This window comes from Salmo salar, chromosome 12 (genome assembly GCF_965601325.2).
Source record: "Salmo salar chromosome 12, fSalSal1, whole genome shotgun sequence".
NCBI lineage: Eukaryota > Metazoa > Chordata > Actinopteri > Salmoniformes > Salmonidae > Salmo > Salmo salar.
Window position 1 is genome coordinate 102,660,282 of NC_138302.1, and position 5,990 is coordinate 102,666,271.

The following is a 5,990-nucleotide window of genomic DNA, read 5'->3' on the forward strand; positions in this document are numbered from 1 at the left end:
ATTAATTCAACGCTGTTTTTATTTATTCGTGCTGAAGTTAACAGACCGTGACACCTAACAACACTGTCACACATTTCCTTTTCCAAAGTCTTTGGCAGAAGACAACAAAAAATAAATAAACAGACTGGTACCCAGACTAGAGGACTGGTACCCAGACTAGAGGACTGGTACCCAGACTAGAGGACTGGTACCCAAACTAGAGGACTGGTACCCAGACTAGAGGACTGGTACCCAGACAGAGGACTGGTACCCAGACTAGAGGACTGGTACCCAGACTAGAGGACTGGTACCCAGACTAGAGGACTGGTACCCAGACTAGAGGACTGGTACCCAGACAGAGGACTGGTACCCAGACTAGAGGAATGTTATCTAAACAGACTGGTACCCAGACTAGAGGACTGGTACCCAGACTAGAGGACTGGTACCCAGACTAGAGGACTGGTACCCAGACTAGAGGAATGTTATCTAAACAGACTGGTACCCAGACTAGAGGACTGGTACCCAGACTAGAGGACTGGTACCCAGACTAGAGGACTGGTACCCAGACAGAGGACTGGTACCCAGACTAGAGGAATGTTATCTAAACAGACTGGTACCCAGACTAGAGGACTGGTACCCAGACTAGAGGACTGGTACCCAGACTAGAGGACTGGTACCCAGACTAGAGGACTGGTACCCAGACTAGAGGAATGTTACCCAGACTAGAGGACTGGTACACAGACTAGAGGAATGTTATCTAAACAGACTGGTACCCAGACTAGAGGACTGGTACCCAGACTAGAGGACTGGTACCCAGACTAGAGGACTGGTACCCAGACTAGAGGACTGGTACCCAGACTAGAGGACTGGTACCCAGACTAGAGGACTGGTACCCAGACTAGAGGAATGTTATCTAAACAGACTGGTACCCAGACTAGAGGACCTGGTACCCAGACTAGAGGACTGGTACCCAGACTAGAGGACTGGTACCCAGACAGAGGACTGGTACCCAGACTAGAGGAATGTTATCTAAACAGACTGGTACCCAGACTAGAGGACTGGTAGCCAGACTAGAGGACTGGTACCCAGACTAGAGGACTGGTACCCAGACTAGAGGACTGGTACCCAGACTAGAGGACTGGTACCCAGACTAGAGGACTGGTACATAGACTAGAGGACTGGTACCCAGACTAGAGGAATGTTATCTAAACAGACTGGTACCCAGACTAGAGGACTGGTACCCAGACTAGAGGACTGGTACCCAGACTAGAGGAATGTTACCCAGACTAGAGAACTGGTACCCAGACTAGAGGAATGTTACCCAGACTAGAGAACTGGTACCCAGACTAGAGGAATGTTATCTAAACAGACTGGTACCCAGACTAGAGGACTGGTACCCAGACTAGAGGACTGGTACCCAGACTAGAGGACTGGTACCCAGACTAGAGGACTGGTACCCAGACTAGAGGACTGGTACCCAGACAGAGGACTGGTACCCAGACTAGAAGAATGTTATCTAAACAGACTGGTACCCAGACTAGAGGACTGGTACCCAGACTAGAGGACTGGTACCCAGACAGAGGACTGGTACCCAGACTAGAGGACTGGTACCCAGACTAGAGGAATGTTATCTAAACAGACTGGTACCCAGACTAGAGGACTGGTACCCAGACTAGAGGACTGGTACCCAGACAGAGGACTGGTACCCAGACTAGAGGACTGGTACCCAGACTAGAGGACTGGTACCCAGACTAGAGGACTGGTACCCAGACTAGAGGACTGGTACCCAGACTAGAGGACTGGTACCCAGACTAGAGGAATGTTATCTAAACAGACTGGTACCCAGACTAGAGGACTGGTACACAGACTAGAGGACTGGTACCCAGACTAGAGGACTGGTACCCAGACTAGCTGTGATTGTAATCGACGTCAACTTTATAAAGAAAAGTTACTATTATTAGTAAACATTGGTAATTGAACAAATAAATGGCGCAATAAAAGAGGTTTAAAATACAGATAGAAACGTTGTATAAAAAGCCTAGTAATGAAATATATGTCTTGTTCAGCGGGTATGTTGAAGGGAAAGGATCAGTGAAACCCTTGTCTAGAACTGTGGCTAGAATTTGTGTGTGGCAAACAGTGATGTAAGATCAAACCAAAACCTTTGAAAAGTTTGAATGATTGACAATAAAAAACGATTTACAGATAATCCTCATTGCACTAGTCTTCTTGGTTCAAAATAAATGAATAAACAAACTCAACGAGCCAATGAGAGACCATGGCGCAACAAAACAACAACGTTGAACAAAAATCTAAACAAATCCTAATACTGTAGGAAAAACAGATGCATTTCTTTATTAACATAAATGAATAATAATTATAATACAGCTTTTCATTCTGAGACATCCTCACTCACTCACTCAGTCACTCAGTCACTCACTCAGTCACTCACTCACTCACTCAGTCAGTCAGTCAGTCAGTCAGTCAGTCACTCAGTCAGTCACTCACTCAGTCAGTCACTCACTCACTCAGTCAGTCAGTCAGTCACTCACTCACTCAGTCAGTCAGTCACTCACTCAGTCACTCAGTCAGTAACTCACTCAGTCACTCTCAGTCAGTCACTCAGTCAGTCACTCTCGTTCACTCCAGGTATCTAAAAAGCAGGCGCTTGTCTCTTCACCTCCAGTAGCCCTTCAGTATTCTCATCACAGTTTTATCTGTACAATTCTAGAATAGAACACTGGAACACGGTAGAATAATGTTCTAAAAGAACTGTACAATTCTGGAATAGAACACTGGAACACTGTAGAATAATGCTCTAAAAGAACTGTACAATTCTAGAATAGAACACTGGAACACTGTAGAATAATGTTCTGAAAGAACTGTACAATTCTGGAAAAGAACACTGGAACACTGTAGAATAATGTTCTGAAAGAACTGTACAATTCTAGAATAGAACACTGGAACACGGTAGAATAATGTTCTAAAAGAACTGTACAATTCTGGAATAGAACACTGGAACACGGTAGAATAATGTTCTAAAAGAACTGTACAATTCTAGAATAGAACACTGGAACACTGTAGAATAATGTTCTGAAAGAACTGTACAATTCTAGAATAGAACACTGGAACACTGTAGAATAATGTTCTGAAAGAACTGTACAATTCTAGAATAGAAGGGGGAGAGGTCTGTCCGTGGAAGCCTAGGTCCTTATTGGAAAACGAGGGAGGGAGGGAGAGGGAATATTATGCATTGACAGGAAGACCAAACCAGAGACAAGAACCACAGGTCAGACTGAGTTTTAGGAACAGCTAGAGACACTGTGTTTCACTATGAGTTTAAAGCATGGATGGTCAACAGCGGATGGTGTGGAAAGCAAATAGCTATGCGGTTAAAAGATCTGGACACCAGGTTAGCAAGAAGAGAATAATGTTGTTGAAAAGATACAACAGTCAAAATGATGTTCTCCTACACTGCAGTCGGTAAGCCCTACTTTCTATCCCCTGCTCTCCTTTCCCGTCCACACAAATGCCCTCTATACACACACTCCAGGTAGAAATTACCCTCTAGGATCAGCTAGGATCAGCTTTACCCTCTACAGATCCTAACCCTAACCAGTGACAGATCTAGGATCAGATCCTAACCATTGACAGATCTAGGATCAGATCCTAACCCTAACCAGTGACAGTAACAATGCAAAACTGACTTCAGATCAGTGTCTAACATCATTGAAATGTTTTCAATATTTTTTTTTACCTTTATTTAACGAGGCAAGTCATTTAAGAACAAATTGTTATTTACAATAACGGCCAACCCCCCCCCCCCCGGCCAAACCCGTACAACGCTGGGCCAATTGTGCGCCACCTTATGGGACTCCCAATCACGGCCGGATGTGATACTGCCTGGAATCGAACCAGGGTCTCTGTAGTGACGCCTCTTGCACTGAGATGCAGTGCCTTAGACCGCTGCATCTTACTCTGCCCTGTTAGTAGTGTCTCTGGTGAGGTCCCAAATGGCACCCTATTCTTCATGAAGTGCACTACATAGGGAACGGGATGCCGTTTGGAATGGGAAGCTGTTTGGGACACGACCTGTTTGTCTCAGTGGCGCTCCCTAGCAGTAGTCTATAGTGAGGCAGATAAACTCCTGAATACACTTCCTGTACTGCTGTTCAGTGGGGGATTGAGCAAGCTGACCCAATGGACCCTCCGTCTCGCGCATCTCCTCGTTCATCCGCGCTAACCGCAACCTGGGAGAGAGATGGGGAGAAACGAGGAGGAGGGAGGGGCAGAGGAGAGGACGGCAGAGCGAAGGAGTGAGGAGAGGGGGGGGGGGGGAAGAGGGAAAACACAGAACAACATTAGCCTTTTGGTTTAATAGAGGTAATGGTAACGGAAGGTGAATGTTTGTCTCTAGGTTTGTGTGTGTTCAGAGAATGGTACAGCGTTGTGGAGCCACTTGCAGTGAAACGATGTCTGCGTTAAAGTGTATCTTAACTGAAGTCCATGTATCACCGAGCCACGCTAGCTTCGTCCACAGTGGAGCCACTCACAGTGCATCTTAACTGAAGTCCATGTATCAGCAAGCCACGCTAGCTTCGTCCAGAGTGTCTCAACATGTGGTTGCTATCAAGCCAACAGCATGCTAGGTAGAGCTAGTTATCAACAGCCATCCAGTAGAGGCTGGAATCAAGTATTTGCATTAAAGTTAATCTTTCCCCAGCTCCAACTCATGTCGTCCAACGGTCCCCCCAACCCACTTCGTCTCTCATAGCTTTTCTTCCATTGAGAACGAATGGCGTCTGTTGTTTCATCGTCCCCACATCATCTAAGATGCACCGTTAACCGCCTGGACAACCATGCTCAGAGGTGTGTGTTTGTTTGACTCACAGTGTAACGATGTCTGCGTTAGCGGCCTGGACAGCTATGCTCAGAGGGTCATGACCTTCCTCATCTACCTCCGTCTGACAAGCCCCTCTCTTCAGCATGTGTATATCAGCATGTGTATATTGTATATATCAGCATGTGTATATTGTATATATCAGCATCAGTATGGGGCGGCAGGGTGGCCTAGTGGTTAGAGTGTTGGGCTAGAACATTTTACATTACATTTTAGTCATTTAGCAGACGCTCTTATCCAGAGCGACATACAGTAGTGAATGCATACATTTCATACATTTTTTTGTACTGGCCCCCCATGGGAATCGAACCCACAACCCTGGCGTTGCACACACCATGCTGGCGTTGCAAACCCCATGCTCTACCAACTGAGCCACAGGGAAGACCACAGTAACCAAAAGGTTGCAAGTTCGAATCCCCAAAGTACAAATCTGTCATTCTGCTCCTAGGCTGTCATTGAAAATGTATATATCAGCATGTGTATATTGTATATATTAGCATGTATATATCAGCATGTGTATATCAGCATGTGTATATTGTATATATCAGCATGTGTACATTGTATATATCAGCATTTGTATATTGTATATATCAGCATGTATATATCAGCATGTGTATATTGTATATATCAGCATGTATATATCAGCATGTGTATATTGTATATATCAGCATGTATATATCAGCATGTGTATATTGTATATATCAGCATGTATATATGGTATATATCAGCATGTGTATATTGTATATATCAGCATGTATATATTGTATATATCAGCATGTGTATATTGTATATATCAGCATGTATATATCAGCATGTGTATATTGTATATATCAGCATGTATATATCAGCATGTGTATATTGTATATATCAGCATGTATATATCAGAATGTGTATATTGCATATATCAGCATGTGTACATTGTATATATCAGCATTTGTATATTTACATTTTAGTGATTTAGCAGACGCTCTTTTCCAGAGCGACTTACATTGGTGAATGCATTCATTTAATTTCATGCATTTTTTTTTGTACTGGCTCCCCGTGGGAATCGAACTCACAAACCTGGCGTTGCACACACCATGCTCTACCAACTGAACCACAGGTATATATC